The sequence below is a fragment of the Oncorhynchus gorbuscha genome, linkage group LG19 (assembly GCF_021184085.1).
Source record: "Oncorhynchus gorbuscha isolate QuinsamMale2020 ecotype Even-year linkage group LG19, OgorEven_v1.0, whole genome shotgun sequence".
Taxonomy (NCBI): Eukaryota; Metazoa; Chordata; class Actinopteri; order Salmoniformes; family Salmonidae; genus Oncorhynchus; species Oncorhynchus gorbuscha.
The window spans coordinates 73572696-73592063 of NC_060191.1; the positions used below are offsets into that span (position 1 = coordinate 73572696).

At 45.9% G+C, this 19368-nt stretch overlaps 1 protein-coding gene across 3 annotated transcripts in view; it reads left to right on the forward strand.

Moving 5' to 3' along the window:
• The first annotated feature begins 2558 nt into the window (after positions 1–2558).
• The window catches only part of LOC124006220 (SH2B adapter protein 2-like), a 66548-nt gene continuing 49738 nt past the window's right edge, over positions 2559–19368 (forward strand). For 2 of the 3 annotated variants that reach the window (XM_046316072.1, XM_046316074.1), the window contains exon 1: positions 2559–2803. The gene's annotated coding sequence lies outside the window, so the exon portion shown is untranslated. The remainder of the gene's footprint in view (positions 2804–19368) is intronic. The other variant, XM_046316073.1, reaches the window with a different exon arrangement.

Here is a 19368-nt window from a genome sequence, read left to right on the forward strand (position 1 = left end):
TGTGTGTGTGTGTGTGTGTGTGTGTGTGGGGGGGGGGGGGGGGGCACTGAACGTTCCGTATTATAGAGTGTGAATCGACACTAGCGCTGCTTAGACCCAAGCTTTAGGGAGTGTGCGGGTGAGAGAGTGACAGGGAGAGCAGGCACCCCAAAAAATCTAAGGGGGCACAGCATACGTGAGGATGGCTAGGGGGGTGGTCCGGAGGTGGGGCTAGCCACCCACTGACTGTAAATGGAAGAATTTTTACATTTTTCAAACACCTGAAACAACTTTTTCCTGCAATCGAGAGCCATAATCATTATGCTTAATTCTTTGTAAAATATATACAGTACCAGTCAAAAGTTTGGACACACCTACTCATTCCAGGGTTTTTCTTTATTTTTACTATTTTCTACATTGTAGAATAATAGTGAAGACATCAAAACTATGAAATAACACATATGGAATCATGTAGTAACCAAAAAAGTGTTAAACAAATCAAAATATATTTATATTTTAGCTTCTTCAAAGTAGCCACCCTTTGCCTTGACAGCTTTGCACAATCTTGGCATTCTCTCAACCAGCTTCATGGGGGATGTCACCTGGAATGCATTTCAATTAACAGGTGTTCCATCTTAAAAGTTAAATTGTGGAATTTCTTTCTTTCTTAATTCGTTTGAGCCAATCAGTTGTGTTGTGACAAGGTAGGGTTGGTATACAGAAGATATCCCTATTTAGTAAAAGACCAAGTCCATACTATGGCAAGAACAGCTAAAATAAGCAAAGAGAAATGACAGTCCATCATTACTTTAAGACATGAAGGTCAGTCAATCCGGAAAATGTAAAGAGACAGAACGTTTCTTCAAGTGCAGTTGCAAAAACCATCAAGCACTATGATGAAACTGGCTCTCATGAGGACCGCCACAGGAAAGGAAGCCCCAGAGTTACCTCTGCTGCAGAGGATAAGGTCAGTAGAGTTAACTGTCTCTCATGAGGACTGCCACAGGAAAGGAAGCCCCAGAGATACCTCTGCTGCAGAGGATAAGGTCATTACAGTTGCCAGCCTCACATATTGTCTGTTACTTGAACATCTCAACATCAACTGTTCAGAGGAGACTTGCTGCAAAGAAACCACCACTAAAGGGCACCAATAATAAGAAGAAACTTGCTTGGGCCAAGAAACACGAGCAATGGACATTAGACCAGGGGAAATCTGTCCTTTAGTCTGATGAATCTAAATATAAGATTTTTGGTTATAATATAATAATAATAATATAATAATAATAATATAATAATAATAATATAATAATATAATATAATAATAATAATAATAATATAATAATAATATAATAATAATAATATAATAATAATAATATAATAATAATAATATAATAATAATAATATAATAATAATATTCCAACCACCGTGTCTTTGTGAGACGCAGAGTAGGCGAACGAATGATCTCCGCATGTGTGGTTCCCACCGTGAAGCATGGAGGAGGAGATGTGATGCAGAATCGGTGAACGGATTATCTCTGCAGGTTCCCATCGATCTCAGTGCAAGAGGCATCATTAGAGTCCCTGGTTCGAATCCAGGCTGTATCATATCCGGCCGTAATTGGGAGTCCCATAGGGCGGCACACAATTGGCCCAGCGTCGTCCTGGTTTGGCCGGGGTAGGCCATCATTGTAAATAATAATTTGTTTTTAACTGACTTGCCTAGTTAAATAGAGGTACAATATCGTGAAGCACGGAGGATGGGGTGTGATGGTGTAGGGGGGTGCTTTGCTCGTGACACTGTGATTTATTTAGAGTTCAAGGCACACTAAAACAGCATGGCTACCACAGCATTCTGCATCGATACGCCATCCCATCTGATTTGCGCTTAGTGGGACTATCATTTGTTTTTCAACAGGACAATGACCCAACACACCTCCAGGCTGTGTAAGGGATATTTGACCAAGACGGAGAGTGATGGAGTGCTGCATCAGATGACCTGGCCTCCACAATCACCTGACCTCAACCCAATTGAGATGGTTTGGGATGAGTTGGACTGCAGAGTGAAGGAAAAACAGCCAACAAGTGCTCAGCATATGTGGGAACTCCTTCAAGACTGTTGGAAAAGCATTCCAAGTGAATTCCAAGAGTGTGCAAAGCTGTTAACAAGGCAAAGGGTGGCTACCTTAAAGAATCTAAAATCAAAAATATATTTGGATTTCTTTAACACTTTTTTGGTTACTACATGATTCCATATGTGTTATTTCATAGTTTTGATGTCTTCACTATTATTCTACAATGTAGAAAATAGTAAAAGTAAAGAAAAAACCCTTGAAAAAGTGCATCCAAACGTTTAACTGGTACTGTATATATTATTTTTTTAATAGGACAAATCTGAGGGGGCACGACGCCTCTGAGTGAGAGAGGGAGAAAAAGAGGGAGACTGGTGGGATTACCCACAATGGACTTCCCTCTGGCTCACAAAAAAAACACCAACGTTTATACCTATGGCAAAGTGAACTGGTTTTGGCAAGCGGGAACCGTGGGCGGCTCCTTTAAGGGCAGACAGCCCCGGAATGAGAGACCGTGGATCCTACAGTGCAGTGTTCTTCCGAATGGATATGGAGAAAATGTAACGACGCGGCCGCTAGTCTCCTATCTCTGTCTAACTGCTCCTCGAGAATAATGATATGAAGACAATTAATACATATTATTGGACTTGATTGGAGAACAACAACAACGACAAAAACAGCAATAACAACAAACAACAGAGCAAGGATTGGCTCCCAAACATCAGCGTCGCGCCATGCAGTGAGTCGGACATCTAGGTGAGCGCTGCTGCGTTCATATTTCCCATTTTGTGACTTCCGACTGTTTGGATGTCGCTGGAAGCAATTTAGCGCACATTCTAGCCTACCAGTTACCTTTATAACCGCCGACCTGTAACCTAGGCTACGTCCCACATATAATAGTATTTCCTAGGCTATGAAAATGTTTGCGTCGTGCTTTTAGTGAGGTCAGGTAGCAAGGAGACAGGCAAGCTCGGCTCAGCCCTCACTGTGTTCGGTCCAGGTGCTGAAGGATAGCCGTATGTCCAGTCGACTCGCCAACGCGCCTGGTGCTGAAACGCATCCACGTAAAAACCATTATTTCAACACACCGGTAGCCTGTGGTATAACAGACTCGATTGATGCCGTTCTGAGTACACCTCAGTGATTGATGCGCTTCCTCAGAGAAGCCTCAAGACGTTACCTACTCGGGAGTGAGGGTCGCGGTAAAGGACTTTTCCCTTCATCCATTTTTGTGGATCGAGGGGTAGGTCTGTCGAGGGGTAAATGTCTCTCTCTGGTCACTGACCATAACAACATTTTGGTCTCCAGCAGTCATTGACATTCACCAGGGTCTGTCTGTGTCCTGGCCCCGCGAATAGTCTCTGTTAATAACGGTCGTTAATTGACGCGGATTTCGGGATCGGTTCTTTCACGGGTAGAGTCGGTGCTCAGTCATTCAGCAGCCGGTTATTTCTCATTCATGAGTACCGCCACGGTGCGCACATGCTACCACAGCATATCGATTATTCCCATGAATTAAAAGGCTATAGTCATATATTTTACAGTTCGTTCTAATTGGTAATGGTTTATATAGGCATACTGTTATATATTTGTTGTGTTTTGCTTCAATCGAGGCCTGTTTTATTCGATCGACTATGATAAACAGCCCGTGAAGATCAAACAACCATCAAGCCACTGCATACATGTCAGTGTAGTGCAACAAGGTATGCTAACCTAGACCTATTCCAAGTTTAACAAGGTATGCTAACCTAGACCTATTCCAAGTTTAACAAGGTATGCTAACCTAGACCTATTCCAAGTTTAACAAGGTATGCTAACCTAGACCTATTCCAAGTTTAACAAGGTATGCTAACCTAGACCTATTCCAAGTTTAACAAGGTATGCTAATCTAGACCTATTCCAAGTTTAACAAGGTATGCTAACCTAGACCTATTCCAAGTTTAACAAGTAATGCTTTTGTTACCAGTCTGTAAAAATGCTCCAGTAGCCTGTCAGTTCACATATTTTATTCTCTGATTATAGCCTATGTGTGCACAGTTCATCTTTATAGTTTCAAGACGAGAAATAAAACACTTCCACATCTTGCATTTCAGGATGTTTTTTTTTTTTTTTTTGGTCATCTGTGAAATTAATTTAGTTGGTGAGAGGGACAGGAAGCCGAAACGGAGTCGCGGAATGCGCGTCTCCCACGCGCTATCCTTTATCACGGCCATGTGGAGGCACGCTGCACGAAGGCTCACCCTCAGCTCGCTCAATATTTACATTAGCTCTGTTTGTCTCCGTGCCCTTTCTCACCCCGGAGGACATGCTAATTATGTGTGTTTAACATGCACGGTTGCGTGTGGGTTGTTATAAGTGGGTCGTTGTTGCTTGTTTTTACATCACTGGAGGCGCCTGTAGTCTTACACTAGGCACATTGAGAATCAGACGAAAACAAATGATTCCCGAAGGGAGTATTTTTATAATACTGCACTCCTCAAAGGCATCATTTCCATGTTTTTGTGTATTTACTCAGAGTACATTATGCTTGTAGCATGACTCAGTGTTTGGTCATAGAGTAAATTACGCCTGCCCTGACTACTGTCCTCATGTCAGCCCAATCTGGCTCTATCAGGAGTTAAAAGAGAGGCTGTATCAGTGAATGGGGGTTGGGGTGGGGGGTTAGATTTGTTGCTAGGCTACATCCCACTTCTACCAAGAAAGAACATTCCTCTCTCAGAGTCAGGAAGCGGCCGGCAGGGTTATCAGAGGTCAGGTCAAAGGTCATAGTGTGTGGTCTGTGATGATGAGGCCAGAGCAGGTGAAGGTTGTATAACTCTGACCCCTGACCCCTTTCTTATCTCTGTAGGTCTTATCTACTGGCTGGCTCTATGGGCTGTCATCCTTTCTGCTGCCCCCTCTCTCTCTCTGTCATCCTTTCTGATGCTCCCTCTCTCTCTGTCATCCTTTCTGATGCTCCCTCTCTCTCTGTCATCCTTTCTGATGCTCCCTCTCTCTCTGTCATCCTTTCTGATGCTCCCTCTCTCTCTCTGTCATCCTTTCTGATGCTCCCTCTCTCTCTGTCATCCTTTCTGATGCTCCCTCTCTCTCTGTCATCCTTTCTGATGCTCCCTCTCTCTCTGTCATCCTTTCTGCTGCCCCCTCTCTCTCTCTCTGTCATCCTTTCTGATGCTCCCTCTCTCTCTCTGTCATCCTTTCTGCTGCCCCCTCTCTCTCTCTGTCATCCTTTCTGATGCTCCCTCTCTCTCTGTCATCCTTTCTGCTGCCCCCTCTCTCTCTCTGTCATCCTTTCTGCTGCCCCCTCTCTCTCTCTGTCATCCTTTCTGATGCTCCCTCTCTCTCTGTCATCCTTTCTGCTGCCCCCTCTCTCTCTCTGTCATCCTTTCTGCTGCCCCCTCTCTCTCTCTGTCATCCTTTCTGATGCTCCCTCTCTCTCTCTGTCATCCTTTATTTCTATGCATTTAGGCTGCCATTGGTTTCTCTGGCCTCTGGCTTCCTTTGGTGAGTCAGCCAGCCAGTCAGCCAGCCAGCCAGCCAGTCAATCAGCCAGCCAGCCAGCCAGCCAGCCAGTCAGCCAGTCAGCCAGCCAGCCAGTCAGCCAGCCAGCCAGCCAGCCAGCCAGCCAGCCAGCCAGCCAGCCAGCCAGTCAGTCAGCCAGCCAGTCAATCAGCCAGCCAGCCAGTCAGCCAGTCAGCCAGTCAGTCAGTCAGTCAGTCAGTCAGTCAGTCAGGGCCATCCCAGTAGTCAGACTAGGCTGCCCTCCACTCTCTGCTCTTGTAGATCCCAAAGGAACACACCTTGTTGATTTTAGACAGGGGAAGGTTTACCCATTAAGTCCACTTCAATCTGTGGATTCAAATAAAAAGGAAAACAAGAAAAATGTTCAACTGTTTAATGTTTCAACCAATTCATCTGGTTGTTATATCCATAACAGTTTGTATTCTAAGCCAATCAGATGTTTGAAGTTATTGACAGTTCTTCAGTTATGTGTTAAGTTCCCACAAGTGGCCAATTTCAAAGCTGAACAAAAACTCTTAGTGTTGAGGCAACCATCAGATAAATACATTTTCTGATATTTTTGTTGTACCTTCTCAGATAAAGTATGATCACATATGTACATTTAAGATATGAATGTAATGATGTACAGTACCAGTCAAAAGTTTGGACACCTATTCATTCAAGGGTTTTTCTTATTATTATTATTTATTAAACTATTTTCTACATTGTAGAATAATAGTGAAGACATCAAAACTATGAAATAACACATATGGAATCATGTAGTAACCAAAAAAGTGTTAAAGAAATCAACATATATTTTATATTTTATATTCTTCAAAGTAGCCACCCTTTGCTTTGATGACAGCTTTGCACACTCTTGGAATTCTCTCAACCAGCTTCACCTGGAATGCTTTTCCAACAGTCTTCCAGAATGTTGTGATTGACATGCTGGTTAAGTGTGCCTTGAATTCTAAATAAATCACAGATAGTGTCACCAGCAAAGCACCCCCACACCATCACATCTCCTCCATGCTTCACGGTGGGAACCACACATGCGGAGATCATTCGTTCGCCTACTCTGCGTCTCACAAAGACTCGGCAGTTGGAAACAAAAATTTCAAATTTGCATTCATCAGACCAAAGGACAGATTTCCACCAATCTGAAGTCCATTGCTCATATTTCTTGGCCCAAGCAAGTCTCTTCTTATTATTGGTGTCCTTTAGTACTGGTTTCTTTGAAGCAATTCGACCATGAAGGCTTGATTCACGTAGTCTCCTCTGAGCAGTTGATGTTGCGATGTGTCTGTTACTTGAACTCCGCAATTTCTGAGGGGCAGGTAACTGTAATGAACTTATCCTCTGCAGCAGAGATAACTATGGGTCTTCTGTTCCTGGGGCGGTCCTCATGAGATACAGTTTCATCATAGTGCTTGATGGTTTTTGCGACTGCACTTAAAGTTCTTAAAATTTTCCTCATTGACTGACCTTCATGCCTTAATGTAATGATGGATTGTTGTTTCTCTTTGCTTATTTGAGCTGTTGTTTGCCATAATATGGACTTGGTGTTTTACCAAATAGGGCTATCTTCTGTATACCACCCCTACCTTGTCACAACACAACTGATTGGCTCAAACGCATTAAGAAGGAAATAAATTCCACAAATGAACTTTTAACAAGGCACACCTGTTAATTGAAATGCATTCCAGGTAACTACCTCATGAAGGTGGTTGAGAGAATGCCAAGAGCGTGCAAAGCTGTCATCAAGCCAAAAGATGGCTACTTTGAAGAATCTCAAATATAAAATATATTTTATTTTGTTTAACACTTTTTGGTTACCACATAATTCCATATGTGATATTTCATAGTTTTGATGTCTTCACTATTATTCTACAATGTAGAAAATAGTTTTTTTTGTTAAATAAAGAAAACCCCTGAAATGAGTAGGTGTGTCCAACCTTTAGACTGATACTGTATACACATGATAGCATATGGGCTTTAATGGCTATTTCCTTGCCAATTCAAAAGATGGGGTTTTCATGCTTAGCGGTCGTGGCTGCATGTCACAGTCACACAGTAGCCACATAACTTGGTGAACCACAACAAAATTATAGATTTCAGGCATTCACAGCTTACATTTTAAAATGCATTTAGTCTTATTTTACTGTTTAATGAACCTTGCATTGTTATACATATACATATATATATTATACATAGATTGCATGTATAATATATGTGGCATTTAAGCCCCTGTGTGCTCCTGTTAAGCACCAGTGTGCTCCTGTTAAGCCCCAGTGTGCTCCTGTTAAGCCCCGGTGTGCTCCTGTTAAGCCCCAGTGTGCTCCTGTTAAGCCCCGGTGTGCTCCTGTTAAGCCCCGGTGTGCTCCTGTTAAGCCCCAGTGTGCTCCTGTTAAGCCCCAATGTGCTCCTGTTAAGCCCAGTGTGCTCCTGTTAAGCCCCAGTGTGCTCCTGTTAAGCCCCGGTGTGCTCCTGTAAGCCCCAGTGTGCTCCTGTTAAGCCCATTGTGCTCTTGTTAAGCCCCAGTGTGCTCCCGTTAAGCCCCAGTGTGCTCCCGTTAAGCCCCAGTGTGCTCCTGTTAAGCCCCAGTGTGCTCCTGTTAAGCCCATTGTGCTCCTGTTAAGCCCCAGTGTGCTCCTGTTAAGACCATTGTGCTCCTGTTAAGCCCCAGTGTGCTCCTGTAAAGCACCTGGCTCCCTGCAGAATCTCGAAGGCTGATGACATAAGGGGAAGCGGATAACGATTCTTAACCGTTATGTCATTCAGCCTCGATAAGCCCCGGTGTGCTCCTGTTAAGCCCCAGTGTGCTCCTGTTAAGCCCCGGTGTGCATTGAAAGACATGAGAATAGTGTGTTGATATCTCTAATATTCAATTAACATTTTTAATTTATTTCAGATTTAAGTTGATTCAAACACAAAACTATAGTTATGTAAATTATGAGCCTTTACCAAGATAAGAAACAATTATAAACCTCTGTACTCTCTCCAAGTTGTGGACAGGTAGTCATTGACGCAAAGAGAGAACAATTAAATCAGGGTTGAGGGACAAGAAGACGAAGACTCCTGTACTTTGGGATGGAGGCATTATCCTATTGTTGTCCTTCATTCATCCAGCTGATTATGTTTTTGGTTTACACCTGTATCTTTGTAATACGCCAGTAGAGAGGGAGAGTTGAAACTGTCTTCAGAGGGAGAGTTGAAACTGTCTTCAGAGGGAGAGTTGAAACTGTCTTCAGAGGGAGAGTTGAATCTGTCTTCAGAGGGAGAGTTGAACCCGAGCTCTCTCTCTCTAGAGGTGTGGGGTTGGAACTGTCTTCAGAGGGAGAGTTGAAACTGTCTTCAGAGGGAGAGTTGAAACTGTCTTCAGAGGGAGAGTTGAAACTGTCTTCAGAGGGAGAGTTGAAACTGTCTTCAGAGGGAGAGTTGAAACTGTCTTCAGAGGGAGAGTTGAAACTGTCTTCAGAGGGAGAGTTGAAACTGTCTTCAGAGGGAGAGTTGAAACTGTCTTCAGAGGGAGAGTTGAAACTGTCTTCAGAGGGAGAGTTGAATCTGTCTTCAGAGGGAGAGTTGAAACTGTCTTCAGAGGGAGAGTTGAAACTGTCTTCAGAGGGAGAGTTGAAACTGTCTTCAGAGGGAGTTGAAACTGTCTTCAGAGGGAGAGTTGAAACTGTCTTCAGATGGAGAGTTGAAGCTGTCTTCAGAGGGAGAGTTGAAACTGTCTTCAGAGGGAGAGTTGAAACTGTCTTCAGAGGGAGAATTGAAACTGTCTTCAGAGGGAGAGTTGAAGCTGTCTTCAGACAGAGAGTTTAAACTGTCTTCAGAGGGAGAGTTGAAACTGTCTTCAGAGGGAGAGTTGAAACTGTCTTCAGAGTGAGAGTTGAAACTGTCTTCAGACGGAGAGTTGAAACAGACCGAGAGTTGAAACTGTCTTCAGACCGAGAGTTGAAACTGTCTTCAGAGGGAGAGTTGAAACTGTCTTCAGAGGGAGAGTTGAAACTGTCTTCAGAGGGAGAGTTGAAACTGTCTTCAGAGGGAGAGTTGAAACTGTCTTCAGAGGGAGAGTTGAAACTGTCTTCAGAGGGATAGTTGAAACTGTCTTCAGAGAGAGAGTTGAAACTGTCTTCAGAGGGAGAGTTGAAACTGTCTTCAGACGGAGAGTTGAAACTGTCTTCAGACGGAGAGTTGAAACTGTCTTCAGAGGGAGAGTTGAAACTGTCTTCAGAGGGAGAGTTGAAACTGTCTTCAGAGGGAGAGTTGAATCTGTCTTCAGAGGGAGAGTTGAATCTGTCTTCAGAGGGAGAGTTGAAACTGTCTTCAGAGGGAGAGTTGAATCTGTCTTCAGAGGGAGAGTTGAAACTGTCTTCAGAGGGAGAGTTGAAACTGTCTTCAGAGGGAGAGTTGAAACTGTCTTCAGAGGGAGAGTTGAAACTGTCTTCAGAGGGAGAGTTGAAACTGTCTTCAGAGGGAGAGTTGAAACTGTCTTCAGATGGAGAGTTGAAGCTGTCTTCAGAGGGAGAGTTGAAACTGTCTTCAGAGGGAGAGTTGAAACTGTCTTCAGAGGGAGAATTGAAACTGTCTTCAGAGGGAGAGTTGAAGCTGTCTTCAGACAGAGAGTTGAAACTGTCTTCAGAGGGAGAGTTGAAACTGTCTTCAGAGGGAGAGTTGAAACTGTCTTCAGACGGAGAGTTGAAACTGTCTTCAGAAGAGAGTTGAAACTGTCTTCAGACCGAGAGTTGAAACTGTCTTCAGACCGAGAGTTGAAACTGTCTTCAGAGGGAGAGTTGAAACTGTCTTCAGAGGGAGAGTTGAAACTGTCTTCAGAGGGAGAGTTGAAACTGTCTTCAGAGGGAGAGTTGAAACTGTCTTCAGAGGGAGAGTTGAAACTGTCTTCAGAGGGAGAGTTGAAACTGTCTTCAGACGGAGAGTTGAAACTGTCTTCAGACGGAGAGTTGAAACTGTCTTCAGAGGGAGAGTTGAAACTGTCTTCAGAGGGAGAGTTGAAACTGTCTTCAGAGGGAGAGTTGAAACTGTCTTCAGAGGGAGAGTTGAATCTGTCTTCAGAGGGAGAGTTGAAACTGTCTTCAGAGGGAGAGTTGAAACTGTCTTCAGAGGGAGAGTTGAAACTGTCTTCAGAGGGAGAGTTGAAACTGTCTTCAGAGGGAGAGTTGAAACTGTCTTCAGAGGGAGAGTTGAAACTGTCTTCAGAGGGAGAGTTGAAACTGTCTTCAGAGGGAGAGTTGAAACTGTCTTCAGATGGAGAGTTGAAGCTGTCTTCAGAGGGAGAGTTGAAACTGTCTTCAGAGGGAGAGTTGAAACTGTCTTCAGAGGGAGAATTGAAACTGTCTTCAGAGGGAGAGTTGAATCTGTCTTCAGAGGGAGAGTTGAAACTGTCTTCAGAGTGAGAGTTGAAACTGTCTTCAGACGGAGAGTTGAAACAGACCGAGAGTTGAAACTGTCTTCAGACCAAGAGTTGAATCTGTCTTCAGAGGGAGAGTTGAAACTGTCTTCAGAGGGAGAGTTGAAACTGTCTTCAGAGGGAGAGTTGAAACTGTCTTCAGATGGAGAGTTGGAGCTGTCTTCAGAGGGAGAGTTGAAACTGTCTTCAGAGGGAGAGTTGAAACTGTCTTCAGAGGGAGAGTTGAAACTGTCTTCAGAGGGAGAGTTGAAACTGTCTTCAGAGGGAGAGTTGAATCTGTCTTCAGAGAGAGAGTTGAATCTGTCTTCAGAGGGAGAGTTGAAACTGTCTTCAGAGTGAGAGTTGAAACTGTCTTCAGACGGAGAGTTGAAACAGACCGAGAGTTGAAACTGTCTTCAGACCGAGAGTTGAAACTGTCTTCAGAGGGAGAGTTGAAACTGTCTTCAGAGGGAGAGTTGAAACTGTCTTCAGAGGGAGAGCTGAAACTGTCTTCAGAGGGAGAGTTGAAACTGTCTTCAGAGGGAGAGTTGAAACTGTCTTCAGAGGGATAGTTGAAACTGTCTTCAGAGAGAGAGTTGAAACTGTCTTCAGAGGGAGAGTTGAAACTGTCTTCAGAGGGAGAGTTGAAACTGTCTTCAGAGGGAGAGTTGAAACTGTCTTCAGAGGGAGAGTTGAAACTGTCTTCAGAGGGAGAGTTGAAACTGTCTTCAGAGGGAGAGTTGAATCTGTCTTCAGAGGGAGAGTTGAATCTGTCTTCAGAGGGAGAGTTGAAACTGTCTTCAGAGTGAGAGTTGAAACTGTCTTCAGACGGAGAGTTGAAACAGACCGAGAGTTGAAACTGTCTTCAGACCGAGAGTTGAAACTGTCTTCAGAGGGAGAGTTGAAACTGTCTTCAGAGGGAGAGTTGAAACTGTCTTCAGACGGAGAGTTGAAACTGTCTTCAGACGGAGAGTTGAAACTGTCTTCAGAGGGAGAGTTGAAACTGTCTTCAGACGGAGAGTTGAAACTGTCTTCAGAGGGAGAGTTGAAACTGTCTTCAGAGGGAGAGTTGAAACTGTCTTCAGAGGGAGAGTTGAAACTGTCTTCAGACAGAGAGTTGAAACTGTCTTCAGAGGGAGAGTTGAAACTGTCTTCAGAGGGAGAGTTGAAACTGTCTTCAGACGGGCTTTAGGAAGACGAGTTGAACTAATTAACAACAACAGCAAATGTGAATCAGCTTTGAGGATAATGAATTTGAAAGCCGTATGTTATGGTCTTTATGAAGGGCTTCTTATCCACGGAGGGATATTTATTATTTAAGACCAACAAATAACACACCTGATTCAACTAATCATGTTTTGATTGAAATCTATGATTAGTTGTTTAGTTGAATCAAGTATGTACAAGTACTGGTTGACAAGAACAAAAGCCTACTTCCATATTGATCTCTATGGATACGATTGGACAACCCGATTGGACAAACCCGATTGGACAAACCGATTGGACAACCCGATTGGACAACCCGATTGGACAACCCGATTGGACAAACCGATTGGACAACCCGATTGGACAAACCGATTGGACAACCCGATTGGACAAACCCGATTGGACAACCCGATTGGACAACCCGATTGGACAAACCGATTGGACAAACCGATTGGACAACCCGATTGGACAACCCGATTGGACAAACCCGATTGGACAACCCGATTGGACAAACCGATTGGACAACCCGATTGGACAACCCGATTGGACAACCCCGCTGTTATGAGTGATACTTTCAGGATGAATAGACTTTTCACATATTTTATCAAATATTTTACCGTCTTATTAAGGTAAAGTCATACAACTTTACATGAAAAATGTATCTTTCATTTTATAGAAACTTTTCTTACAGACATTAGGGGCAGTATATGTTAGAAATGTCTAAACTTAGATTTTGGTGGTTTTAAAACGTACACTTACCCTAAAACGTACACTTACCCTAAAACATGTACCCTAATACATACACTTACCCTAAAACATGTACCCTAATACGTACACTTACCCTAAAACGTACACTTACCCTAAAACGTGTACCCTAAAACGTACACTTACCCTAATTCACAGAGGAAACCAATGACTTCTGGATCTATTTATGTGTGGTTACATTCTACCCTTGTAGGCCTGTGTGGTTACATTCTACCCTTGTAGGCCTGTGTGGTTACATTCTACCCTTGTAGGCCTGTGTGGTTACATTCTACCCTTGTAGGCCTGTGTGGTTACATTCTACCCTTGTAGGCCTGTGTGGTTTCATTCTACCCTTGTAGGCCTGTGTGGTTACATTCTACCCTTGTAGGCCTGTGTGGTTACATTCTACCCTTGTAGGCCTGTGTGGTTACATTCTACCCTTGTAGGCCTGTGTGGTTACATTCTACCCTTGTAGGCCTGTGTGGTTACATTCTACCCTTGTAGGCCTGTGTGGTTTCATTCTACCCTTGTAGGCCTGTGTGGTTACATTCTACCCTTGTAGGCTTGTGTGGTTACATTCTACCCTTGTAGGCCTGTGTGGTTACATTCTACCCTTGTAGGCCTGTGTGGTTACATTCTACCCTTGTAGGCCTGTGTGGTTACATTCTACCCTTGTAGGCCTGTGTGGTTTCATTCTACCCTTGTAGGCCTGTGTGGTTACATTCTACCCTTGTAGGCCTGTGTGGTTACATTCTACCCTTGTAGGCCTGTGTGGTTACATTCTACCCTTGTAGGCCTGTGTGGTTACATTCTACCCTTGTAGGCCTGTGTGGTTACATTCTACCCTTGTAGGCCTGTGTGGTTACATTCTACCCTTGTAGGCCTGTGTGGTTTCATTCTACCCTTGTAGGCCTGTGTGGTTTCATTCTACCCTTGTAGGCCTGTGTGGTTTCATTCTACCCTTGTAGGCCTGTGTGGTTACATTCTACCCTTGTAGGCCTGTGTGTGAACTGTGATGTGTCTGTGTCGGCCTGTCATGTTTCTTATGTGTCTGGTTGTGTCATTTCCTGCTCATCCCAGCAGTCATTTCCTGTGTTTGTGTGTGTGTGTGTGTGCGCGTATGTGCGTGTGTGTGTATGTGGTGTGTGTGTGTATGTGGTGTGTGTGTGTGTGCGCGCGTGCGTGCGTGCGCGTGTGTGTGTGTGGTGTGTGTGTGTGTATGTGGTGTGTGTGTGTGTGTGCGCGTGCGTGTGTGCATGCGCGTGTGGTGTGTGTGTGTGCGCGTGCGTGTGTGTGTTTGCGTGCGTGTGCGCGTGTGTGTGTGTGTGTGTGTGTGTGTGTGTGTGTGTGTGCGTGTGCGTGTGCGTGCGCGTGCGCGTGCGCGTGCGCGTGCGCGTGTGCGTGTGTGAGCAGCTAAAATAGTGCTGTTGTATTAATCAACATGATGTACTGAACAGAACATCTCCTTAGAGGACTGGATCATATCACTGCTCACACGTCTCCTGGTCAATGTGTTTAACAGGTTGGAGTTGCCTGTCTGCGCCTCCTGCTCATCTCTGCTCGTCTCTGCGCCTCCTGCTCCTCTCTGCTCCTCTCTGCTCCTCTCTGCGCCTCTCTGCTCCTCTCTGCTCCTCTCTGCGCCTCTCTGCGCCTCTCTGCACCTCTCTGCGCCTCTCTGCGCCTCTCTGCGCCTCTCTGCACCTCTTTGTGCCTCTCTGCTCCTCTCTGCGCCTCTCTGCACCTCTCTGCTCCTCTCTGCACCTCTCTGCTCCTCTTTGCGCCTCTCTGCACCTCTCTGCACCTCTCTACTCCTCTCTGCTCCTCTCTGCTCCTCTCTGCACCTCTCTACTCCTCTCTGCGCCTCTCTGCTCCTCTCTGCGCCTCCTGTGCCTCTCTGCTCCTCTGCGCCTCTCTGCTCCTTTCTGCTCCTCTCTGCGCCTTCTGCTCCTCTCTGCTCCTCTCTGCGCCTCTCTGCTCCTCTCTGCACCTCTTTGCTCCTCTCTGCACCTCTCTGCGCCTCTCTGCTCCTTTCTGCTCCTCTCTGCGCCTCTCTGCTCCTCTCTGCACCTCTCTGCGCCTCCTGCTCCTCGTCTCTTTCCTGTCCATATCTCCTGGGTCAGTTACTGTTACCATACTAAAACCACCTTATGAACACACACACACACACACACACACACACACACACACACACACACACACACACACACACACACACACACACACACACACACACACACACACACACACACACACACACACACACACACACACATCTACCGTTGCTGAACTTAAACCACCTGACAGAGATATCAGCCATATCCTCCTGGAGGTGGAGGGGTGGGGAGAGAGAGGGGGGGGGGAGAGAGAGGGAGGGGTGGGGAGAGAGAGGGAGGGGTGGGGAGAGAGAGGGAGGGGTGGGGAGAGAGGAGGGGTGGGGAGAGAGGGGAGGGGTGGGGAGAGAGAGGGAGGGGTGGGGTGGGGAGAGAGAGGGAGGGGTGGGGGGGGTGGGGAGAGAGAGGGAGGGGTGGGGGGGGTATAGAGAGGGTGAGGGAGGCAGGTAGGGGTGGGGGGGGGGGTGAGGGTAGAGAGAGAGAGGGGTGGGGGGGTGGGGGTAGAGAGAGAGAGAGGGGGGGGGGTATAGAGAGGGTGAGGGAGGCAGGTAGGGGTGGGGGGGGTGAGGGTAGAGAGAGAGAGGGGGTGGGGGGTGGGGGTAGAGAGAGAGAGGGGTGGGGGGTGGGGGTAGAGAGAGGGAGGATGGTGACTGAATGATCCCTTTATGGTGCTGTAAATGGTGACTGAATGGTGCAGTAGGGTTCCTATAGTCTCTTCCATTGTGTCCATTGTCCATTGTGTAGGGTCTTCGGGGAAGGCTCGAGGGTCTAGTCTGTGGAAAAGTGTATTGTGTGTGTGTGTGTGTACGTGTGTTTGCATAGAGTGTGCGTGTGTTTGCATAGTGTGTTTGCATAGTGTGTGTGTGTGTGTGTGTGTGTGTGTGTGTGTGTGTGTGTGTGTGTGTGTGTGTGTGTGTGTGTGTGTGTGTGTGTGTGTGTGTGTGTGTGTGTGTGTGTGTGTGTGTGTGTGTGTGTGTGTGTGTGTCAGGAGCTGCTGTTCAAGGTGGATTAAGGATCCCTAGCCCCAAGGTCCTGGAGTGGGCCTGTTTTCCCCTCTGTGTCCCCGGTGGCCTCTCCACCTACATATGTACTTACTCATCTACACACACACACACACACACACACACACACACACACACACACACACACACACACACACACACACACACACACACACACACACACACACACACACACACACACACACACACACACACAATACACTTTTGTTAAAACATTGTTTTAGCAGCTGGGCCATGGAGCAAACACATGACCCCTTCTTCTCTCTTCTCTTCTCTTTCCATAGGTTCACAACCCCTCTCTCTTTCCATAGGTTCACAACCCCTCTCTTTCTCTCTCTCATCTCACAACCCCTCTCTCTTTCATCTCACAACCCCTCTCTCTTTCTGTCTCATCTTACAACCCCTCTCTCTTTCTGTCTCTCTCATCTCACAACCCCTCTCTCTTTCTGTCTCGTCTTACAACCCCTCTCTCTTTCTGTCTCTCTCATCTCACAACCCCTCTCTCTTTCATCTCACAACCCCTCTCTCTTTCTGTCTCGTCTTACAACCCCTCTCTCTTTCTGTCTCTCTCATCTCACAACCCCTCTCTCTCTCATCTCACAACCCCTCTCTCTTTCTGTCTCATCTTACAACCCCTCTCTCTTTCTCTCTCTCATCTCACAACCCCACTCTCTTTCTCATCTCACAACCCCTCTCTCTTTCTGTCTCTCATCTCACAACCCCTTACTCTTTCCATCTCATCCACAACCCCTCTCTCTTTCTGTCTCATCTCACAACCCCTCTCTCTTTCATCTCACAACCCCTCTCTCTTTCTCTCTCTCATCTCACAACCCCTCTCTCTTTCTCTCTCTCATCTCACAACCCCTCTCTCTTTCTGTCTCATCTCACAACCCCTCTCTCTTTCTCTCTCTCATCTCACAACCCCTCTCTCTTTCTCTCTCATCTCACAACCCCTCTCTCTTTCTGTCTCATCTCACAACCCCTCTCTCTTTCTCTCTCTCATCTCACAACCCCTCTCTCTTTCTCTCTCTCATCTCACAACCCCTCTCTCTTTCTGTCTCATCTCACAACCCCTCTCTCTTTCTCTCTCTCATCTCACAACCCCTCTCTCTTTCTCTCTCTCATCTCACAACCCCTCTCTCTTTCTCTCTCTCATCTCACAACCCCTCTCTCTTTCTGTCTCATCTCACAACCCCTCTCTCTTTCTCTCTCTCATCTCACAACCCCTCTCTCTTTCTCTCTCTCATCTCACAACCCCTTACTCTTTCTGTCTCATCTCACAACCCCTCTCTCTTTCTGTCTCATCTCACAACCCCTCTCTCTTTCTCTCTTTCATCTCGCAACCCCTCTCTCTTTCTCTCTCTCATCTCACAACCCCTCTCTCTTTCTGTCTCTCATCTCACAACCCCTCTCTCTTTCTGTCTCATCTCACAACCCCTCTCTCTTTCTCTCTCTCATCTCACAACCCCTCTCTCTTTCTGTCTCTCATCTCACAACCCCTCTCTCTTTCTCTCTCTCATCTCACAACCCCTCTCTCTTTCTCTCTCTCATCTCACAACCCCTCTCTCTTTCTCTCTCTCATCTCACAACCCCTCTCTCTTTCTCTCTCATCTCACAACCCCTCTCTCTTTCTCTCTCTCATCTCACAACCCCTCTCTCTTTCTCTCTCTCATCTTACAACCCCTCTCTCTAGGGGACCCTCCGTGTTCAGTAGTGTAGTATCTAGGGACCCTCCGTGTTCAGTATTGTAGTATCTAGGGACCCTCCGTGTTCAGTATTGTAGTATCTAGGGACCCTCCGTGTTCAGTATTGTAGTATCTAGGGACCCTCCGTGTTCAGTATTGTAGTATCTAGGGACCCTCCGTGTTCAGTATTGTAGTATCTAGGGACCCTCCGTGTTCAGTATTGAAGTATCTAGGGACCCTCCTTGTTCAGTATTGTAGTATCTAGGGACCCTCCGTGTTCAGTATTGTAGTATCTAGGGACCCTCCTTGTTCAGTATTGTAGTATCTAGGGACCCTCTGTGTTCAGTATTGTAGTATCTAGGGACCCTCCTTGTTCAGTACTGTAGTATCTAGGGACCCTCCGTGTTCAGTATTGTAGTATCTAGGGACCCTCCGTGTTCAGTATTGTAGTATCTACGGACCCTCCGTGTTCAGTAGTGTAGTATCTAGGGACACTCCGTGTTCAGTATTGTAGTATCTAGGGACGCTCCGTGTTCAGTATTGTAGTATCTAGGGACCCTCCGTGTTCAGTATTGTAGTATCTACGGACCCTCCGTGTTCGGTATTGTAGTATCTAGGGACCCTCCGTGTTCAGTAGTGTAGTTTCTAGGGACCCTCCGTGTTCAATACTGTAGTATCTAGGGACACTCCGTGTTCAGTAGTGTAGTATCTAGGGACCCTCCGTGTTCAGTATTGTAGTATCTAGGGACCCTCCGTGTTCAGTAGTGTAGTATCTAGGGACCCTCCGTGTTCAGTATTGTAGTATCTAGGGACACTCCGTCTTCAGTAGTGTAGTATCTACGGACCCTCCGTGTTCGGTATTGTAGTATCTAGGGACCCTCCGTGTTCAGTATTGTAGTATCTAGGGACCCTCCGTGTTCAGTAGTGTAGTATCTAGAGACCCTCCGTGTTCAGTATTGTAGTATCTAGGGACCCTCCGTGTTCAGTATTGTAGTATCTAGGGACCCTCCGTGTTCAGTACTGTAGTATCTAGAGACCCTCCGTGTTCAGTAGTGTAGTATCTAGGGACCCTCCGTGTTCAGTAGTGTAGTATCTACGGACCCTCCGTGTTCGGTATTGTAGTATCTAGAGACCCTCCGTGTTCAGTATTGTAGTATCTAGGGACCCTCCGTGTTCAGTATTGTAGTATCTAGAGACCCTCCGTGTTCAGTAGTGTAGTATCTAGAGACCCTCCGTGTTCAGTAGTGTAGTATCTAGGGACCCTCCGTGTTCAGTAGTGTAGTATCTAGGGACCCTCCGTGTTCAGTAGTGTAGTATCTAGGGACCCTCCGTGTTCAGTATTGTAGTATCTAGAGACCCTCCGTGTTCAGTAGTGTAGTATCTAGAGACCCTCCGTGTTCAGTAGTGTAGTATCTAGGGACCCTCCGTGTTCAGTAGTGTAGTATCTAGAGACCCTCCGTGTTCAGTAGTGTAGTATCTAGAGACCCTCCGTGTTCAGTAGTGTAGTATCTAGAGACCCTCCGTGTTCAGTAGTGTAGTATCTAGGGACCCTCCGTGTTCAGTAGTGTAGTATCTAGAGACCCTCCGTGTTCAGTAGTGTAGTATCTAGGGACCCTCCGTGTTCAGTAGTGTAGTATCTAGAGAC